Source organism: Struthio camelus, chromosome Z (assembly GCF_040807025.1).
Source record: "Struthio camelus isolate bStrCam1 chromosome Z, bStrCam1.hap1, whole genome shotgun sequence".
NCBI lineage: Eukaryota > Metazoa > Chordata > Aves > Struthioniformes > Struthionidae > Struthio > Struthio camelus.
In genome coordinates, this window is record NC_090982.1 from 25,909,504 (window position 1) to 25,932,816 (window position 23,313).

Sequence of the window (23,313 nt, forward strand, 5' to 3'; positions counted from 1 at the left end):
AGAAAAATAAGAACATAATGGCATCAGATTGGTCTAAGATATCATCATCTAAGTGTTTAACAATTAGTCTGTTTGGTGCGTTTTTGAGAAGATGATGCTTTAATTCTTCTGGTTTGGGCTTCGGCTCATTAACTTTTTTTTTATTATTTTATATACATGAGGAGAAGACAAGGACTTGTAAAGTCATTTGGCACTCAGAAAGTGCTTGTTATATTAAAAATTGTAGTGTTTCACAAATCTGGGCTTCTACAGGATTATTTTAAGGTTCACTATGTTGAACTACAGTTAGAAAACTAAATTGACATGAGAAATTGTAATGACCTTCTAAATAATACTAGTTTCAGTTAACAAGGTTATAGTTGCTTTATGTGCTGCCTGATCCATTGGTCTTTAACAGCGTTCAAGACTAGGTCTTTAGATACCAGCTTCAGCAGTTCGCAGACTATGCAAGATACAGAGCTGAAAGAGTGTCAAAACTTGTGTGAGTTTATTGTATAAATAGCAAAGACCTAAGGTTTTTCCGTAGCAATTATAGTACTATTTTGTTTTTTGACTCCTCTGTCTTGATACGTTTCTGTTAATCCCTCATCTTCATAGCGTTTTGATTCCTTGGTTGATTGCTGCTGAAGATTCTTAGAGATGTTATTTATGTGTATGGAAACACCGCATTAAATGATTCGTCTTTTTGCTGAATTTATTTACCAGGTTACCTTGTGAAGACTTAAAGGAAGAGCCTACAGGGAATTCAGAGGAAGAGTTTATCATTGATAAAGAATATGATCTTTCTAAAAGGTAATCTGGTATGCTACAGAGGCTGTTAGACGTATTTGAAATTATAGTCTATTGGAGACTGTAATTTCCATAATACAGAATTTCTAATAACTTATTTACATATATGTTTAAAATCATAAATCTGTTAGTTTTGGTCTAAGGGGTAAGTTTAAAGTATCCCAAAAGCCTAATTTTCTTAGGATATAAATATTTTAGGTTTAAATTGCTTACTGAACTTTGTTTTTATCTGTTTGTTCAGTTTTTCTTCAGTTAAATACTTGAGAAATGTGTTGATAGCAGAGGATGTATTGGCTATTACAGATGAATGTGAGGATGGGTCACAGGATGGCTTTATAGAAAGCTCTCAGGAAACATCTCTCAGTATGACTTTGGAGGACGCCCAGGATGCAGCTCATGAAAAAACACGTATTGTCTATGATCGCTGCCTTCTCCAGCTAGCCAAAAAAAGTTATTGCCAAATGTTTGTTTTCTGCTGATGAAGTTTCTACACCGCCTATCTCCTCCTGTGTGCATTCGATTTGGGTGACTGGTATTCCTTGTTAATATATTTGTCTTATGTTGCTCTGATAATTTCTCCATGAATTGTAAGTGACTGTATTTGATGCAAACAATCAACCCTACACCTTGCAAAGTTTAAATGAGGCTCTTCCCAAGTGTCTTACACTCGCAGACAAACCTGCTGAGGTCAATTCAACACCAAAAACTCAACTACCTACGTGCACACTCGGAGCTGAAATTCAAATGTTTATATTTAATAAGATGTGGTTATATGGAGAGCATCAAATATACATACGTATTTGCTTATTTCATATTTACTGACTAAATAATCTGGTTAATCCAGTGTGATTGTTACTTGATCAGAGATTACCCTGAGGTGTACCTGTCTGTATGGTAGATTCTCCTGGTTTAACATACATTTTTGTGTATCTGTATTTTCAAGTGACATATCAGTGGATAGACACGGTATATTTCAGGCCCTGCTTAAACTGGTACTTGTAAAATCAAGTTTACAAAGATTAACACACTTTTCAAAGTTTAAAACAGTTATTTCCCTTTCAACTTCTGAAACTCAGACCTACCGATCCAAAACATGGAAGTAAAAATGGCCAAAAGAATCTATTTTTAATTAAATTTCCCCATCCCAATTGAGAAAACTTCAAACAGTGAAGACATGTCAAACAGGGATGAGTTTTCTTGGATTCCTAGAATTACTTAATTTTCTAAGAATTTAATAGTAGCACGGGCAGTATAGTTAGTTTTCAGTGTGTGGCATTACTTTTAATTGAAAACATCCCTTAACATTTTTATATGTTTCTGAATCTTGTTAGTTTTACTGTTCGTTAGTACACCAAACAGTAAGCGTGTGGTCTCACTTTTTTCTTTCTTTTCCTCTGTACTTTTTTTTTTTTTAATCTTCAAATAGATCCAGAAATGTGGTGCAGGATCTGTCATTTGAGTAGTCTCCCTAGCCTTTGATAAAAGGAGATGCATATGCAAGTGATCTTGCATCTGCTGCAGTAAAACTCAGGAAACAATTTTGGAAAAATCTCTCAAATGGCAAACTTTATGAAGCTGATGTTCTTAAGTGTAAATAGCTTCTTCAGAATGCAGCAGCATCTTATTGTTCCAACAATACAGTCCTTCTTAGCAAAATTGATTACCTTGATTTCACCTTACTCCAAGAATAATGGAGTGGAGTTGTTTTTTTTCCTAACCATGCAGGAGGTTGTCGTACGGATGGACCAGGTCACTCTGCACAGTACTGTGTATACTCATTCATGGAACTGGAAACAAAACAGATACTAGCTATTGAAATAGTTGATAAACGTAACACACAGCTGAACTCTGTTTTTACGGAGAAAGAAGCTTTCTGGAGAACATTACAAAAATTGGTAGATGAACAGCTAATGGTCAAAGAAGTGGTTACTTACGCGCATCCTCAAATCTCTACACTGAAAAGTAATTAACTTTTTTGAAAATTTAACCTATTTTAACTTCTTAACCAAATGTTACAAAGTCATAGGAATTACACTCAGTTTGCAGTACAATGTTGGCAGTTGCAAATTCTACTTCAAGTGATGGATTTCTAAAAATCTAGTGCGTTTTTTACATATTTTAAAGTATTTTTAGATTTCACTTTAGAAAAGAAGTTTATTTGCAGTGTCTGAGGCATAAAAACTGTGATTACCTTTTATGTAATGTATGTGGAAAGAATATTTATCTGGTTCTGTTGCGTTAGCTAGCTTGTAGCTTACGCTAGCGGTCAGGTTCTTCCCTCGCAACCTGGAATGTAACTCCTGTTTCTGTCCACAGCAGTTGAAGAGCTGGGTCTTAATATCGTAGAGTTCACATTTGCTTTCACAAGTAAAGTGGCTTCCACACATACGTCCGCTGAATTCCACAAGAGCATTGTTTTTCCAAAAAGAGATGGTGGTGCTGGTATATAATAGGTTGTAATGCTTACTTGCGTGCTTTAGTTTCAGATTTGATTAAGAGGTGAATTAACAGTCAGGATTTGCTAGATAAAAATAATGAAATGAGAATGAAATGTCATTACATTTTCTAACTTCTATTAAAAGTATTGTTGGAACAGACTGAAAAACAAAGAGGTCTTAAAGATTTTGCATGTGAATGTGCATGTGACTGCGCAGGTTTTTCTGTTAGAGGTTGAAAATTAGAATGCTTTAATTAGCAAATACTGTGCTGTTTCAGGCTTTGATTCGCTATACAGACTGCCCAGACACCATTTTAATGCAGAAGCAAGCAGATGCGTTCTGGATGTCAAATAAGCAAAAATACAAATATGAGGAGTGGATTAACTCTAGGTGGGCACTGCAGATATATTTAGCTGAAATACCTGATGTTTTTTGAATAGCTTTTCAATAGCACTTTTTTTCAATAGCTTTTGATAGCTTTGAAAGATATGTTTAGTATACCCAAGAACTCCTTTGAGTTATGCCCACCTGCCTTTCCAAAAAAGGAATAAGCCAGCTCTGTGTAGGGGATTGCATGCATTTTAAGGCTTACTGGCTTCTCACTTTTTCCTATGTGATTCGTTCATTGTACAGATTTGTATAAATTTAAAGTGACAAATTTAATGACATATTTCCAGCTATGTATGAAGTTTGAATTCTATCAAGAGGTTTTAGTGAACTAGACCTAAAAAGGACACCTTTAAAATGACATTAATCTTGCTAGAATTTCTTTAGGGATTAAAAGTCTAACTTTTGTGTGTGTTTTTTAGCTCTAGTATTGGGTACATGTGAAAATCAGTCATTACAATGCAGAGGTCTGTTCTCAAAGTGCTGTATTAATGTACTTTTAAGGAGCAAGAATAGTTACTTATAATAATGCAGTTAACTGACAATATATATTCTGTGTATAATATCATGCATGTTTTTTAAAAGGACTGAATATTAAATTGCTACTGTTATTTTAATAGCATCATAAAATGTATTTAAATTGTATACCTTAATCAGGTACCTAGATTCCATTGTATGTGTATAAGAAAGGAACAAATTCCTTACTGATGTCAATGTGCGTGTAATGAACTGCCAGATAAGGACTGAAAAAACAAAGTGCAAAAAAATTACTTTTTACAGTGAACTAGTATGTAATTTTTATTAGACTGAATAAACAGATCTCCTTATTGGACAAAATTTTCTTCCTGCTTCAACTTACTGATATCGTAGAATATATCGTAGGGGATATGCAAAAGGGACTTGAGTACCTAAGAAAGAAGAAGAGCAGTGTTTATATTGATGACATAATGGAAGAAATATTTCAGTGCTGTTTGGAAACATAGAAGGAGGTCAAAGTGGAGCAGAATGCTTCAAGAATGCAAAATAATGTGTGCTAATTCATCCATTCCATCATTTAATGCCTCCAGACTTAAGCCTGTCGCAATTGCTAACAATAGTGCTTGGCTCTGTAGGAGGATATAGTTGTTTAAGACTTACTCTGGGTGCCAGGGGGGAGAAGGTATCAATAAACAAAAGAAAAGAAATTGGAAATACTGGCATTTTAATTTGTTTGCTAATCTACTTTTGTATTTGTGTGTAACATGCATAATACAGACAGTATATTACTATTTAATTTTGAGGAATGTTTCTTATATTTAAATATACTTTTTTGATAAAAGTAATATGCACATTCTTTATGTGTGATAATTTATTTCTCATTATGTGCTATAAACTAAGCCTATAAACTTTTGCATTTATTTTAAATGAAATGTCACTGAATTAAAGATTTTGTTTAGGTCCATTTATCTTACTATTTAATAATTACGTTTTAAATTCCTAGTAGGTTTCATTTTCTTTTTTATTTTAAAATGTTAATTGGATTCTGTGATGTACTTCAGTAGTGTGACCTTACCATTATTATAAAATTTGGTACAAACACTGTTATATGTAAGGTGTTTGTTATTTTTTAATAGAGGCAGATACTGATAGATTTGTAAATGCCCATAACTTAAAGGTCTGGAGTTTGTGACAACACAGTTTATCAGTTTAGAACTTTACATGTGTGTTGTTGAATTAAATGGAATCCATAATAGCTCTCCAAAGATGTCTGTTGACAGAGCTTTTAGACACTTTGGAAAATCTGTATAAATTTATAGATATTTACATATCATAAAAAGGCTTTTAATTTATCTTTAGGTAGGAGAAAATAAATTTTCATTTAATAAAGGTTTAACTTTGTCTAGCATCAAAAATTTTCTGTAAAAATGTCTCGTTACATTAAACAAAGTGAATAGTAAGCTACTATTGCAGCTGTTAATTATAAAGTCATAAAGAATTGGCCATTACCAATCCAGTAATTGCTACTACTGTCTTGCTGTCTAAGGCACCTTTTTGCTGTATTGGGAAAGACAGAAGTAAGAATGTGCAACTTTAGTGCTGCTGCTAATGTTCTATCCAGCCTTTAAGTTGCATTTTAATAGAAAGAAAAAATAACCGATTTTGAGGAAGAAATAGTAACAAAAGTTGTTTGAAATCTTATTGGTATATAGCATGTTATTTTCTCTTTTAGGTGTTAACTTTTTTTTTACTAAAAGCTCAGAATTAAAGAATATAAGCATCAATTGAAGACTTCTTTACAATTGTAAAGAAGGATAATTGGGTAGCTGACTTCAGTTATCCGTAAAACTTGATAGATATGCTGAAACTGAGCACCAGCTTAAAAATACTCTTTTAGCAGTTTAAGTGTGGCAAACTAGATGTTAATTAACACAGTTAGAGCATGCCCATGTAATTTAAAGTGCCACTTAGGTCTGAATAGTTGCTGTTTCATAAAAAGTGGTGGGATTCTGTTCCAGATGTCTTTCTAGAATGCAATTGTAGATTTAGTCTTGCAATTTTAAGGGGAAAGTAGTTTTTTTTTCCACTACTTTTTCTGCCTGCTATCACTTTGGAACAAAGGCAAGAAAGAAAGTGGGGTGGTTTTTGTGTGTTTGTTTGTTTTTGCCTAACAGTTATGATAACAAGAGACAGTATTTAGATTAAGTGATCTTATAATATGGCTAAGTCTTATCAGTTGCAGTGGGAGTTAGAGACCTACTATTTAAAGCAGTGAGACTATGAAGGCTACAATTTAGCTTTCAGTTTCTGTATTACATATTCTGTTACACTTAAAATCAAAGTGATTTTTAGCTGAAATTAAAAAATATATATATCTAGAGATATTTAACAAATAAATCAGGAACTAGATCTCTCCCTCCCTCCCTCCCCCCCTCCCTCCCCCCCCCCTCTCTCTCTCTCTTTCTCTCTATTTTTTCCCCTATGGCAGTGCAAGATGCATTTAAGTAGAAGCTGCAGAATCACGGAATGGTTGAGGTTGGAAGGGACCTCTGGAGATCATCTAGTCCAACCCCCCTGCTCAAGTAGGGTCCTCCTTTTCTGCAGAGCTGCTTTCCAGCAGGTCAACGCCCCCCTCTCCCCCCCCCCCCCCAGCCTCGACTGCTGCACGGGGTTATTCCTCCCTAGGTGCAGGACCCTGCCCTTGCCTTTGCTGAACTCCATGAGGCTCCTCTGCGCCCAGCTCTCCAGCCTGTCCACGTCCCTCGGAATGGCAGCACAGCCCCCTGGTGTGTCAGCCACTCCTCCCAGTTTAGTGTCATCAGCCAACTTGCTGAGGGCGCACTCTGTGCCTTCCTCCAGGTCACCGATGAATGCACTGAACAAGACTGGGCCCAGCACTGACCCCTGGGGGACACCGCGAGCTACAGGCCTCCCACTGGACTCTGAGCAGCTGATCACAATCCTATATATTATAATATATAATATTACTAATATTAATGCACTAACTCTATATGTATATTTCTCCAATGCTTTTCTATTCCTATCCTTATTTTAATGTTGGTGTGCTCTTAGTGTTAGCTAGGGAGCCCTGTGACTAACAAGAAGTGAAGTTCTGTATTTTTAAATTGAAAAATCTCCTGTAGATTTCAGTGATTTCTGCTCAATTGATGCTGATGGAGTTCTGCTTTTCCAGAAAGCCTTGTTCATGCACAATGGCTACATATGCTGAAAACAGTGATGTCTGTTTTTTGACTTTAAGGAAAAGAAAATTCTGTGAGGATGTGCTTAATTATTTGTTCCAGTATAAAGCACAGAGATGTGAAAAGGATGAGCAGTAAAACAAAACAATGCAAATTTATGCTTTAGAGGTATAAGATTGTGACTAAAGACTAAAGTTGTTCCAAGTGTCCTAATTTGTAATATAACTGTCAGTTTCTCTTCTCTTTTTGTGCTGACATACTTTAAAAAGAAAGAAAGAACACCAACTACAGGTCTGTCACTTGAAACATGGCAAGGTGGTTGCATTGGTGCATTCACTAAGGTCATGGTGACGAAGCTGGGATTTTGGGGCACTTATTGTCTGTGGAGTGTTAGTCCAGAAGCTGTGGTGCTATTTTTATCTTAGAAATACTGTTTGTGAACCAGTACCCTCCTTCAGCAGTTAAAGTTTAGCCATGATGCATATATAAACAGTTCCCTGAAATTCTTCAGCCGTTCTGCCTCACTATTCTGTGGAGCTGGAGTTGTTGCTATGGACAGTAAGGACCAAGCTGAGTTACCTAAACCTTTTGGGTACCCAAAACTGGACACAGTACTCCGGATGTGGTCTTAAAGTGCTGAAAACAGAGGAATAATCATTCATTCGATTCAATTTGGCTTCTTGAATTGTTTTAGTAAAATGCCCCAAACAGCTCCAATTCTAAAATGAAAAGTAGAGCTCCAGTTTAAGCAATTACCAAACAGATGGAGAGGTATGTATGGACCATCTGTCCTGTTTTGAGTAAAAGATCTTTTTTAATATTAAAGCTTAAACTTGTGAATCAGCAGCTCTCAGAAGTCTGAGAATGCAGTTCAGATAAAATGCCAATAGTGGAAGAAAACTTTATTCTCTCAAGCTAAATACTTGTGGTTCAGAAACATACTTTTCAGCGACCACAAATTAAGCTTATTTCAGATTTGTTTGTTTTTGTTTTGTTGGGGTTTTTTTTAGGTTTTCTCCACCCTTTGCTAAGGTTTCCCCTCTTAGCTTTTCAAAATATATTCACCTGATCAAATAAAACTGTTTTCTTTTAGGGTGAAGAATGCAAGCTTCAGTTAATTCCATCACCCTAGATAATTTAAAAACACATATAAGCAGAGGGCTATTGAGCTGTTACGTCTAAAGCCTTCAGATCCTGCAACGCTCAGTCTTGGTACTTGCAGCTCAAAATACCATGTTGCTTTATACAGATGTTAACATGGATTTCTGGAAATAAGTAAATGACACCTAGACTGAAATTTGCTTTAAATCAGGGACTTGTTTGCTCCTTCATACTAAATTATGGTTTTAATTAAGTTAGTGGCAAAATACCCATGGAATTAATATAATTGGATGATGTCTGGATCATCTTTTACAGGCTGGGAAGAAAAAGGAGAGATTCTTGGAATTTGCATTTGATTTTTTTCTCTGCGGCTGCTGTTGCAATTTGCATCTTTTTCAGTTATGCTTTTGTAGTGCTATTGATGACTTATATTCAAAATATCTCTTCTTAAGAAGATGAAGTAGCTTTGAGGTGGTGACTGGGAAATGGTAATCATCAATCTGGAAAATGTTTAAGGGATATTGTTGGAGAGGATTTCTTCTAGGTATGCATTAACATAAATAAAAAAGAACTTTTGATAGTTCTAGCAATATGCTATATCAGCCTATATCTGAAGAAATAGACTTCACCTTCTTGACTTTTTTTTTTGTTCGTTAGTGTCCTAAATCTTGTTTACTATAGTTACTAAATGGTTTTGTTTGTTTTCTCTGGAGGGGAGGCATGAATCTTATTCTTCATCTCTAAAATGCAATGAGATGCAGCTGCAAGCCTCATCTAAACTGGAAGAAGAAGGCATAGTGCAATAGTTTCAAAAGAAGGATTAATTTCTAATATTGATTCTGAAAGTAGAGGGTGGTTTGTTCTGTCTTCCTACAACTGAGAGTTCTGTTTTTTTGTTTCTTTTTTTAAGGCACCAATACCAGGAGACTGATCCCAGGGTCGAGGATATAAATGAGATTCCTTTGGGCTCAAGGAACTTATGCTGGTCTGCTAGTTTGCTACATGGAAATACAGATGGGGTAAGCAATTGATTGTTCCTTCTCCTTTGTTAAAGGTTCAGTGCCTGCGTGTAACTTTGATTAATTAAACGTACATCGTCATGGCCCTTAGCTTCAGTTTATTCAGCAAAGATAATATCTAAATGTGCAGTTTCCATTGAGAAGGTTAAATGTATATTTACTTTCACTAAACTAAGTAGTTTTTCTTCTTTTATGTAAAAGGCTAAAAATATATTAGATCTGTGAATAGTCATGTGATGTGTACAGACAGGAAAACAAACAAGGTTTCTCAAATATAGCAGACGCTGCTGTGTATTCTATGGGTCTAATCTGCTGGCACACACATGTCAGTAGGGCAAAGTGAGCAATAGGTCTACATCAGTCTGTGCAGACTAAGCAGACCTGTCTGCTCAGATGATATAGTGTGGAGAAAGGTACATTCAATTGTGCGAAACACTTTATTAAACAAGGATTATTGTATAGGAATCTTTCTCCAAAAACCTGTCATTGACCTTGCTGCAGTTTCCAAGGCAACGGCTGTTTACTAGTCTTTCCTTTTCTTTTCTTTTTTTTTTTTTGAGAGGGCGGTGGTTTGAATTACTCTGTGGATCTCTTAAGCTTAGTGAATTAAGGCACAAAAGTTGATACAGTTGTTCTATTAGCCTTTTAATAATGAAACCAAACTACTCCAGCAGACTAAGTCTAAAGTAAAATATGTTTTGATGCTATATAATCAGCTATGCATTTTACACTTCTTGTTAGACATCTTTAAATAGTCTAGCTATGCTTCTTTATTCAGTTGGCTGTGGAGTTATATTATGCCATGATGTTTCTATTTACTAGAAACATTCTTATATCTGAAATATACTAACATGAGAAATGTCAGGCTTGGACAATCTCTGAAGTGTTTTCTGAAAGAAACAAATCTGAAAAGCACTCTGGCATAGAATCAGGGAGAACAGATTACAGTTTTACATGACTGGTGTGGGAGATTTTGTAACCTTTCTTCCAACTTATTTTCAGAAACCCAACTCCTTTATGCCCGGGGGTGAAAACTTAAATTCAGCTACATGTGTGAATAGGGCTTGGCCTATCTCTTATTTTGCAGTAATATGACTTAATACATTTGATTTGGCTTATATCTGCTTTATAGTTGTCACAGAAAATAGTTGTATAGTAAGTATGAAGGATATTGCTAAGTCTACAATAGGTGCAAAGGCTTTCTGAGGTGCGAGATTCCATATTGCTTTACAGCTCTGTAACGTGGCCATAAAACACAACCACTCCTACTTGAAGTGAAAAGATTTCACACTTTATAATACTGTAAATATAAATTACTTACAGTATTAGACAATACAAGCTTAAAATCGCTTTCTACTGGTAGAGCAGTGCTGTCATTCTTTGCTGAAAACTAGCATTGAGCAAAGCTTTTGACACTGTCTCCCATCACATCCTCGTAGGTAAACTCAGGAAGTGTGGGTTGGATAAGTGGACGGTGAGGTGGATTGAGAACTGGCTGGATGGCAGAGCTCGGAGGGTTGTGGTCAGTGGCACAGAGTCTAGTTGGGAGGCCTGTAGCTAGCGGTGTCCCCCAGGGGTCAGTGCTGGGTCCAGTCTTGTTCAATGCATTCATCAATGACCTGGAGGAAGGGACAGAGTGCACCCTCAGCAAGTTTGCTGATGATACGAAGCTGGGAGGAGTGTCTGACACACCAGGGGGCTGTGCTGCCATTCCGAGGGACCTGGACAGGCTGGAGAGCTGGGATGAGAGGAACCTCCTGAAGTTCAACATAGGCAAGGGAGGTGATCCTGCCCTTCTACTCAGCCCTGCTGAGGCCACATCTGGAGTCCTGTGTCCAATTCTGGGCTGCCCAGTACAAGAGAGACATGGCACTCCTGGAGAGAGTCCAGCGGAGGGCTACCAAGATGATTAGAGGGCTGGAGCACCTCTCCTATGAAGAAAGACTGCAAGAGCTGGGCCTGTTCAGCCTGGAGAAGAGAAGATTGAGAGGGGATCTCATCAACGTGTACAAGTATCTGAAGGGGGGATGTCAAGAGGATGAGGCCAGTCTCTTCTCCGTGGTGCACAGCAACAGGACAAGAGGCAATGGGCAGAAACTGAACCACAGGAAGTTCCATCTGAAGCTGAGAAAAAACTTCTTGACTGTGAGGGTGACAGAGCACTGGCACAGGCTGCCCAGAGAGGTAGTGGAGTCTCCTTCGCTGGAGATATTCAAAACCCGTCTGGATGTGATCCTGGGAAATATGCTCTAGAGGACCCTGCTTGAGCAGGGGGGTTGGGCTAGATGATCTCCAGAGGTCCCTTCCAACCTAAACCATTCTGTGATTCTGTGAATTAAATCACAGGATTATGGAGTTATGTTAGTCTTATTTAAATTCATCCATCTGAAATATTTAATATCCATTGATTAAATTAATATAGTGATGTACTTCACTGTAAAACTTCATATCAAACATTTTACTGCTACTATGTGCTAAGAGAAAATGCTTGAATGTGTGAGTGATGATAAAACATAAGGAGCTTTTTCTTTTTTGTCCTCGGTAGTGGAGACACTGGCAGAATTTTTTTGATTTTACTTCTCGGGTATTGAGACAAGGCCCCACTTCATGTCAAGTCATCTGGCTTGCAGAAAGATTATTTGACATTCTTTGCAGAAGGGAGAGATTAAATATTGCTGAAGTCCAGTGCCAACAAAGATAGCACGTAAATTTCTGATGTGTAGCTTTTCCTGTGCATTACATTCCTTCTTCATTAAATTGCAGTAGTGTGCTGCCATTCTAAATGTGAAGAAGAACAAACCAGGTACCTATGTTCTAGCAGGAATGTTTCTTACTACAACTGTAGAAAAATGATTTAATTTAGATCTTAAACCCATTTTTCAAACTCTTTTGAACTTGTTCTTAACTATATTATGGGGCTTTCAGAGTCACTTCTTCTCTGTACTTAGTTTCCCAAGCAGTCACTCTAATCTTAGACCTCGTAGTGAGAGTACTAAATGTTATTTTCATAGTTTGAAGAAAAAAGTGAAAAATGAGAAGATTTTTATGGTAAATACTTGCACTTCACATGTTTTACTATAAAATTCTGAATTCAACTGTGGCTTCTGGAAAAATGATTTGCTATACGATAAGAATGGTTACGAGAGAATCACTTTAAAACATACGGAACACTAGATTTTAAGATGTTGTGGAGGAATCCTCAGACACAAGGGGGTGCACTAATACTTTATTGTTAATGTCTAAAGAGACCTAGCTCTAACATGCGTTGGCTTGAATTTTTGGTGGTACATGGCAGGATTGTCCTTATGTAATTGTGCCAACGGAGTGCTGTGATTATAATACACTCTTCTTAATAAAAATTTCTCTAGAGTATTACATATTGGCTTATAATACAGGAGGGTGTTAGAGTCTGAACTTCAAAAAGAAAAAAAAAACAGGAAAAAACCTAAGCCTTCCCCATACTGAAATCATTTATTGCATATTTATCTGCACCAAATATCTTTGAAATCTCATTTACTAATGGATGAAGCTATGATGAAGATAGTATTTGAAATACCATTTTTAGCTATGGCAGAAGAAGCAACATTTTATGATCAGTGCATGTTATTTTGTAAGTCTTTCAGCAAACACCTCCCTCAATGGAAGAATACATACACTTTTTTGTTTTTACACATTCTTGTAAATCTGTTTAGATTTACAAGATCTATCAGATCAGATGTCTGTCATTAATTGGTTAGTATTTAAACGTTTCTTCATATAGAATAGAGTAGGTCTAAACACTTTCTAATGGTGATTGTTTTTCAGGTAATTGACAGATTGTCTTTTAGGGAGATGAAGCTGCCTGCAACACACACGTGAGCTGTTTTCTGAAGACATCATCCAACTCATTTTAAAATGTTCATGACTTCTGTTTTTCTTCTTTAAAAGGAAGAATTTCATATCTATATGGTGGCAGATGCCTAGTGGAGAAAAAAAGTTTGGAAAGATTCTATCCAAGTTCTACTTAGTGTAATTCAGAACTGCTTCTTGATTTGCTCTTTGTTGTCAGTATGTATGAGTTTCACTTCCAAGACTGGAAAAAGGCAGCAAAAGGAGTGTTAACTGTTCTCTCAGGTGTCTATGTTACGAAAGCATAAGTGAAATATAGGAAAGTAGTACCACATTTGTTAAAGAATGTGTTTTGCTGAGGATATATTCCACTTTTAGCTGCCTGAGATGGTCTTATTCTGAATTTTACTGATCAAGGTAACTTCTATTTTTCTTCTTTGCCTTGAAACAATATATCCCGTTTAGGTAAATAGTTGTCACTGTGCTATTTGCATGGCATATTCAGTGTTCAAATCTGTTGGTTGCAGAACATACCCATCTTGACAAAGATTTGTGCTAGCCTAAATATGTGGATTAGCAGAACTACTACTACTATATAGAAATGTAGATATAATTAAAAAAAAGTTGCTGACTGTAAATTTGAAAGCACTGTCATGACCTTGAAATAAAGAACAGACTTTGAAATAGAGAATGCTAATGGTGATGGCTGTTTAACTCTTGGTAGGAAATCTAGAATTTCTAACTTATTTGGGGGCATTTTATGTGCTGTATCTTTTAAACTTGATGGAAGAACTACATGCATCTACAATCATGGAGAGTAATTAGTGATACTTTAGGATTATTCTTTAACATTTTGCTCTATCCCCAGATCCAAAAATGTCACTCTAAACATTTTAACTTAGCAAGGTGAAGCCCGCTCTGGAGAGCAGAGGCACTTGCCTGCATGCGTGATTGCAACCTAACCACATGAGAACATTTTTACACAGGAGTGTAACTTTGTGGTATCAGTGACGTAGGTACTGTAAAGCTATTTAAGGTACTATTAAGCTGTTACTTAGAATATATGCATATATAGCCAAATGAGTGATTTAGGAGTTTTCAGTCTGAAAGGTGAAGGTCCATTCACTGAATTTTAAAATTTGGTTTTTGTATTGAAACTCTTTTTATATAGATCAGGTGTCCACACTAAAAAAATCTTAATCTCCCTCTCTGTTGTGGCTGATGCCATACTGATCACTTACCTCTTCTTACTCTTTTCTTCTTTTCCCACCATTCTGTCACCTCCAAATAATGCACACTTAAAGAAATCCAGATAAAGAACTTAGAAGTGTGGCATAAATTCGTCTTGACTTTGTATCTGAATGTGATATTCTCTTCTAAACAACATTAATAATTGATTATAAAAATGCATTCTACCTTCCAAGGTATTGTCTTGGTAATTTGCCTCTGATAAATGAGACGATATAGACATTCTCTCAAAAATGTTTGTAGTTGACCGTCATCCTAATCTAAATAGTGATACAGTGAATTAGAAAAAAGGGAGGCTTGGTCAAATGCGACTTTCTTATAGTATTGTGTAGTAATGAATGAGTATAATGATGTCCCAAAAGGCTGTAGCTAGTGACACAGGCTCATCACCACTTGCTTTGCCACAAGCACAGGAAGCTTAGAGCAGCTTTGGAATAGATGTTAAATGGGTTCTCTGTCTGCTCTATTTGTCTTTAGATTAAGATTAGATGTTATATTATTGAACCAATTTTGTGTAATGATTAATTTCCAGATAAGTAGCAGTAGCGGACAATAAAACCAGTGTTCGGCTGAAGAAAAAGAGAGAGGTGTGGGACCTATGGTCCGTTGGAACTTATACTAGATGTTCTTTCTGGTAAATCTTGCATGGCAATCTATTTCCACACAGTTCATTAACTGCACCAACTTTCTGACTGGGAAATAGAAATTTAGATGAGCCTTAATAAATACAGTAATTGTACAGAGATTTTTTTATAATGAATCATATGCTTTAATGAGTGTAATTACATTGCTTCCTGTTTGCTTGCAGAAATGGGTGGCTGCTGATTCTCTATGCAATTGAAACCCGAGAAAAATAAGGTATGTGTCCCCTCATCCTCTTTTGTGTATACAGAGATGTTGGAGGACGGTTTTCAGGTATCTCTGGTAAACTGTAGGCCCTTAAGGAAAGGGTTGATAGAACTGAAGACATATGGTTAATAGGCTTGCATACTTTTGAGTAAAATAAGTTGCTCTGGTACAACAGATGGTGGTAAGTATGGTTTGCTGACCTCATGCCACTAGGACCAAAGAGTTTGGCACTGTTTAAAAAGGTCAGGCCTTGTCCTCAGTAATATCCCAGAGGAACTTTCCATCGAACTAGACTTTTGTCTCTGAGCCATTTGAACATTGTTGTTGCTCAGAATTCCTCATCTTGTGGTAAGTTACCTATCAAACTAAGAATGGAAAGGGAAGACTAAATCTATCTGCAATTAAACAGATTCAAGCACAAATCAAGGTTTATGCAACTCAAAAGAGAATGTGCAAGGGGAAAAACAACAGTACTATACCACAAAAACAACAAACTAAATTATAGATAGAGACATTTGAGGGTTGAGAGTTGTGTGTGTTACGTGTGGGGAGAGAGAGAGGTTTCTGCTGCACTGCGTTGTGATTTAATACCAAGAACTACCCATACAGCATGTTTTATGTCCAAAATGAGTGTGCTCCAGGTAGTAGCCTTGTATGAGGCTACTAAATAGTTTGTTGACATCAGTTTGAAAGAATTTTGGGGCTATATTGACCTAGATGTTTAAGTATATTAATTGCTAGTTAGAGTATCAAAGAACAAATAAAAGCTGTGTTTTCTGCCTGTGCAGTGCTTTATTAGAAAGTAAAATCTCAAACTTTTAATGCTGAATCTAATGTGTTAAAAAGTGATGACTATTTGGAATGATTGATATAATAGAAGCATCACACTTTGTTCTCAGCAGCAAAAAAATGTATCCATTTGTGCCTTACATGCATACCTATTTCCATTCTACTTATAAATTTCTGCCTCTGGAGATTAGATGTTTATGAAGTGCTGTAGTTTTTCAACAAATATTCTAAAGAAAAATAACAAGAAAAAATATTCAGATGGATGGTTTACGCACTTGAACAGATTCTATTTATGTTTTGGTGATGGCTGCCAATTCTGCATGTGGTCTTTAAGTTTAATGTTTTTTCTTTTTTTGCTTTCAACTTGCACCAGGCAGGTGCGAATCTACCAGTGCAGGGAAGATTACTAGGGTGACATTTTTAGAGTTTGCTGTTAGGTTGGAATTATGTCCACCAGTCTTGACATTCCCTTCTGACTTCAGTTATTAGTCAACATTCTTGCGATTCTTGGGAAGAAAAGCTGGCAAAGATAAATACTTACTTACAAAGAATATGCTTGGCTTTTATTCCCTACACAGTGGTTTAAATACTGCTCAATAAAGAGACATTTAACTGCTCCCTCACTTAAGCTGAACAGAAAAGTGAAAAAAGGGTACTCAGCAGTTTAAACATGGTGGTGTAGTCATCTATCTCCTGGTTCATATCTCAGCTATGTGCAGTCATGTGTTAAAATAACAAGAGACAAATTAACAAGTAGTGGATACTGACAATCTGCTTCCAGTTTTGAGCCCCCAACACAGAAAAAACATTAATAAATTTGAATACCATGGAGGGCCATCAGATGGTTGGCGGAGATGAGGAATGGAGCACGGGCCCTATGAGGAAAGTTGGCTTGGTCAACCCTGAGAAGAGGTATCTTTGGGGACTGAATTGCAGCCTTCCAATGCCTGCAAGGAGCTTACTGAGAAGACAGAGCGAGGCTTTCCACTGGTGCGCAGCAGGAGAAAGAGATCATAAACTGAAATGGGAGGTTCTGACTGGATATAAGGAAAAAGAAGTCATTGTGAGGATAAAAAAGCAGGGGAACAGATTGTGCAGAGAGGTTGTGGCACCTCCATCTTAAGAGGTTTTCAAGACCCAGTTGAACAAAGCCTGGAGCATTCTGCTTTGAATTCAGAGCTGAAACTGCTTTCAGCAGGAGGTTGGTCTAGGGACTTCCTGAGGACCTTTCGAACCTGAGTGATTGTGTGTTCTCGGTGATAAAAGTTTTACATAGACAGAAATATCTCACTCTCATTTTCCTCTCCCCATAGATAAAAATTTGATTAGAACCCCATAGATAAAAATTTGGTTAGAATAAGTTGTTCTGAATGTTTTAAAAGGCTTTAGAAGTTTGGTGTGTAATTCTGTGAACTAGATTCCTGTCCATCTAGAAGATTTTTTCTTTGTCATTGAAGTTATATGTAATTTACAAGGAAGCTGTGAGAAAGTTTAAAATCTGTGAAAATTTAAGTCATGAACACCTGCTACAGCTGGCATATCCTTACTTTGTACTTTTGCTAGTATTCTGGGTTTCCTTCTGCTATAATTGAGGTAGTGTAAATCTCCTTTCAGAATTTCAAGGGTAAGAAAGAGTTGAATCATTTCTTATCACAGTTAAACTCCAAATCAGTTTAAGATTCCATTGACAATTATATATAGACCACTGAGTTAAATCTGAGGAGTGTAAATCTGATGCAAGTATTGATGGCTATGTCTTAAAACTATTAGGACATGCTGATAGTGTCTTCAAATGATATCAAAGTAATATCACTGAAGTCAACAGTCAACGAAGATTCGTCTTAACTGTGCATCATCTGCAGACATAAATATACTTTGGTCTCATTTGCCTGCTGTCAAGATTTCATGTTCTTGTTTGTTAGAAGATCTTGAATGTCATGATCATGAGTATAGTAAACTTTACAAAACCCATGAGTGGTGCTGTCGTTACCTAAATGGATAGCCATGAGTCTGGGCTAAGCATGGATTCATCCAGCTGTAAAAGTCAGCAAGAAAATTGCTTGTTGGGTTTCTTCAGTTGCAAGGAGCTGCAAATCTTGGTTTGTTATGAAAGAATTTTCAAAAAGCATTTTTAGGAAACTATGTAGTCTTCTTGTTTTTATTTCTTATAACATCTCAGTTTTTTTATGGTGCACGTCATGGAACCAAATTCAAAACCAAAGCCAAATACGGTTGCTTTATTTTCCCTTCTGTCTCATCTCAGAACCAGAGATGTTTAAATGTTAAGTCAAAGATAACAAACAGTACAGTCTTTCTCTCTCCTCCTCCCCACCTTCCCTTCCCCCCCCCCCACTGGAATCTTTTCAGGACTCCAGGAAGTCCTAAACATATTTTCTCAGTGTTTTTAGTATTTTTAAAATCTAGATGGGTTAAGGTCAGTTCTACAGTATTAAAATAACTGTATCCCTCGTCTCAAACACAACTACTCTGAATTACAAACTGTATGGTTTTGGGGGCCATTTTCATATGAACATTTTATTGTGCTGTTCATTAGTTGGTTTCTTTCCCCGCAACTGAAACCTGAAAGAAGAGAAATAATTCTGCCATTGACAACTGGAATAAGGTAGCATTTGAACTGTGTACGTATTTGGGGATTTAAAAGCTATTTGACTGTTCTTATGTCCTTTATTCATTGCAATATTTTGTGTATGAGGACAAGGTGCAGCAATGCATCTCTGTGAAACCTAGAGAGCTCTAAATGTGATTGTCTCAAATTACTGGAGCTCTTCCAGACATGAAACTTTTAAAACTCAAATGAGATTTAATCAGAGGCTTTCCATTTTATGTCACCACTGGTGCTACTATCCCTGAATGGAAAGGATATCGTGCTGAGGTTGATTTAAGACCATGCTTTCCAGGCTGTTTCTGAAAGATAAAAAGACTAATTAGTTTCAGTTTTTATAAAAACAGCATAACATTTTAAAAGAAAGATTTTTTAATTATTCCTGCTGCTGTATGTCATCTGTCCAGTTACCATCAAATATGCCCTGTAAATGAAATATTTTTCACAGTTGCTTATGAGCATAGCAAAAAACGAGTAACGTTTCATTTTAACCATCTTATCTGTATTAATTAGTTTGGGATTTCTTATAGTTGGATGAGTCACAGTAAACTCATTTGGTAAATTTACGCATGGCATATATCTGTCGCAGGGTATTTTACTGTGTTTTAGAGCTAGCTGAGTTATTAAAACAAATTCTTTCTGAAAGAAAAAATAAAACATAAGACTAGATGGAACACTTTTTGTTTCACTCATACTTGTTTTCATACTGCTTTCAGATTTTCTGTGTCTGTGGAAAACTGATGGTGTTTGAATTATCCATTGTTTTTAGTAGATCAGCTAGAGGTTGTAGTGAGATATGTAAACAGCTTCTGTTGACTAACTCACTGAGACTGAACAAAGTGCTTACAAAGATTGCTCTATGATAACTAGCAGAAAAGTCTTGATAAGCTAACATGGGGAGATAGGGGGACTGTTGTTTACCACCAGGTGCTTCTCAGAAAGAAATTACTGTCTGAAGAAAACTGAAGAATGTTAACTGCTGTGTATTTGTTATGGGCACACCAGAAAAATAAACTCTTACATACTGAATAATGTTATACGGGAAGTTTTTTTGAGGGGTGGTAATGGAGGTGGTGGAGGAGAAATCCAAGAAGGAGATAAAAAATTCTATGGGACCCAGTAGCAAAGCTATGTCTGGATCTAGAGTTTAGACTTTAAGAAGTTGTTTTGGGGCCTTTAAATAACAAGACTTTCTTATTTTCAAAGATGGCTGTTCTTAGGTTACACTTACCTTTGATTCATATTCTGGCAAAGACTGTATTTTCAGTGCTTTATCCTGTTTTTCAGATCATTTTGTAAGATTTTAAGCTAATTACACTCTGCTTTGTGATCATTATGAAAAGCAGAAAGTGTGAGGTGAGTTTGCGTTGTGCCTATAGTATGTGTCAAAAAAAGGAGGGGAGAAAACATGTGCATGCCTTCTTTTCCTACCCTTCCCTTTCTTCCCTCAAAAACACAGGTGCAATGGCCTAATTCTGTCGGAGCATCCTAGTAACAGAAATGCCATTCGTAATTCATACCAATGAATCAAGCACACTAGGAGAGATGACTGATGTTTCTGTTCTTATAAAAATATGATGGCTAGGATATCTAGCCAAATCTTACATACTCGTTTCTCAGCAGTGACTGAGAGTGAGATCAGACAGGGCAGTAGGGAGAAAGTCTGTAACTACTTGGGTACAACCCCTGAAAGATGCTATGTGCCTTACCTAGGCATTTGGTTTCAGTGGGAGTTAGACACTAAAGGCCCAGATCTATAAAGATTTTTAATGTTGGCCTTATTTTTCTTCCTTTAAAATCAATGGATCTACAATAAAGGTTTCAACAGGATCGGCTGTAGATCATCACTGAATGCCTTTGACAATCCCACTTAAGTATTCATTTCAGAAATTTACAGCTGAAGAAGAAATGTAGCCATTAATTTTTTTAAGTGACGTAGCTGCAGAAAATAGTGTACTTAAGAGAATGATTGCTCTTTGAATGCTAATGTTTTAGCTATGGTGATCAAGTACAGAGAGGAGACAACGGTTTTACATAGACATCATGTCTATAATTAGTCCAGGTAATTTAGCTGGAAAAAATACACAAACTTCTGAGCATGTGAGCTCTTCCTTGATCTTTTTAAGCAAGATATAGAGGAACAGATGTTAACTTTTAAAGGATCACATAATATAGTTAGGGGGAAAAGCAAGTTTTCAGATACATGAGCGCTAATAAAGCAGTAGCAAATGTTGTTCTAAAATAATTCAGAACAGTAGCACTTTGGATGATCTGTTTAAGCCTAGCGAGGAACATGCTGCTTCTGAAAAGGGCGTGTATTCTGTATTCATGCGAGTGCAGTTTTGGATAGTTTCATGAGGAAGATCATGAAGCTGAGTTACGAATTACATTAGTTGACTAGTCAGATTTCAGTGAAAAAGGTAAAATGAAAAGGAAATGTCTGGAACACGGAACGGCATGAGGGAAAGAGAGGAAGTCTGTTAGTCCTCTTGGTGCAGAAAGAAATATATAATTAGAATCTGGGAAACAGAAGTTGGCAGAGGATGGATAAGGTATGGGAAATATTGTAAAATATTGCAGCATAAATCTGTGTCTTGGCTCAATTGGCATGTTTGGTTTTTAGGACCTTTGTGCATTTTGTTTAACTAGCTCATCCTTTAGAGGGGTTTTAAATGTCCTCCTTGAAAATCAGTCTGAGAGATAAAAAATAGAATGCTTGTTTTGAGAAAATATAGCATAGGTTCAGGATATAGTTATTTAAGCCTTCCCTTAGGTTGCCGATGAAGAGTCGGTTGTGAAAGGTATTGTAGTTGCAGATTTATTACCATTGTTACTTCATAGGTTTCATTTTTCTTATGTTGATGAGGGAGAGAATGACCAGTGATCAAGTACAGAAGTGGAGGATGGGATTGGCAGCAAAGGGACTTTGGTGATGTAAATACCAGTGTTTGGGAACATTTAAACAAACTGGACATGCATATGTCCATGGGCCATGGCAGGATGCACCCATGAATGCTGAGGGTGCTGGGCAGTGTCATTGCAAGACCGCTCTTGATGACCTTTGAATGGTCTTGGTGATCAGAGAAGGTTTTTGGAAACTGGAAGCAGGCCAGTGTCACTCCTATCCCTTCAAGAAGGGCAGAGGATCTGGGAAGCCTGGTCAGCTCCTTCCAATCCCTGGGCAGGTGATGGAGCAACTAATCCTGGGTACCATTTCCAGTCACACAAAGGACAAGAACGTGATTAGGAGTAGTTAGAATGGATTTACAAGGTGGAAATTGTGCTTGACCAACCTGAAAGCCTTCTACAACGAGACATTTGGCTTGGTGGATGAGGGGAGAAAGTGGATGTTGTTAATCCCAGTCCCACTGTTCATCATTTTTCACTTGAGAGAGAATTGTGCTTTAAAAGCGAAAGCTTCTTGTTCAAAAGGATATGCCAGAGTTATTGAGCTACATTGCGTCACAGTGCAGCAGAGATACTTCAGTGGTGAAAGGTCTACCTCTTCTGTGTTTGCCCATTAATTTCCCCCTTTAATGCAATAGGCTGAGAAGTTGAAGGGAAGTGGTTGTTATTTCAGTAACCTATTTTTAAACACCTTTTAAACAACTCACAAATAGTTTTATTTTGCTGGGAAAATGATAACAAAGGAACAAACCATGAGAATGTTTTTTTCATATCAGTGTGGTGTGTGTGTAAAGCCCTTTTTATTGTTCTGATGTTCTACTGAGTCATGCCTCAATTTTTCAAGTCCTGGTAGATCCTTTAGCTAGAGTTAAAAGTGCGATTAGAAGCCAATAAGCAGTTACTACATGTAAGAGTTATCTGCTCATCTGAAGTCACAGACCACAAGAATGTGAACTGTGATTTTAATGAGTGTCATTGTAACCTCACCGCAGGCATCTCTGATACACCTAGTATCTAAGATAATATTTATTTTGACAGCTGAAAATAGCAGTGAATAAAGCTTTTGAAACACTATTATCTGATATGGTAACAGATGCATCAACAAGCATGATAGGGCTGGAACAGCTCTGCTGGTGATTAACATGACTGCTGGCTGAGGAGAAAGCGCATCTGCTGCTACTCCATGCACAAAGAGATCATAGACTCTAGTGCGGAAGCAGGCCTGTCTTCGGCTGGAGCACGGCAGCGTAAGCAGCAGGCACGTGCAGTGTAGTTACACTGGCATTGTACCCCTCCCGGCACACAAAATAGCACAGAACTAGTGAGGTCTGCATCTGAATAGGAAAAAGTGTTGTGGCCTAGCTACCTTTGTTTCCCTGAGGTGGCTGTAATGTGTCCTCACAGCCTGCGACTCTTCAGGGTGCACAGGTCCTCTTGGCTCACACTGATAATTCAGGTTTTATTGCGGAAAGTCAGCTAGAGGAATTGCTCTGCCCGGTGGGCCATGAGCCTACAGCATGTCCCCCTGCCTGGCTGAGGCTAGAACTTGGGCAGCTCTGCACCTCCCAGGCACGCAGTGGCTGCACGGTGCTGTTTCATGGCTCTGTGGAGAAGACTCTGTGGCTCCAACAAAGTGGGATTTTATGAAGCTGCGACTT

General features: G+C 37.2%; 1 long non-coding RNA gene across 11 annotated transcripts in view; it reads left to right on the top strand.

The window, feature by feature from the left end:
• LOC104142229 (uncharacterized) overlaps nucleotides 1-23,313 on the top strand; it is a 28,025-nt gene that overhangs the window by 1,931 nt on the left and 2,781 nt on the right. For 6 of the 11 annotated variants that reach the window (XR_011137706.1, XR_011137704.1, XR_693674.2 and 3 more), the window contains exons 4-6: nucleotides 706-792; nucleotides 9,303-9,411; nucleotides 15,296-19,749. This is a non-coding gene — a long non-coding RNA (uncharacterized lncRNA). Of the gene's footprint in view, nucleotides 1-705; nucleotides 793-1,030; nucleotides 1,167-9,302; nucleotides 9,412-15,295; nucleotides 19,750-23,313 lie in introns of those variants that run through there. The other 5 variants (XR_011137705.1, XR_011137708.1, XR_011137711.1 and 2 more) reach the window with 5 other exon arrangements.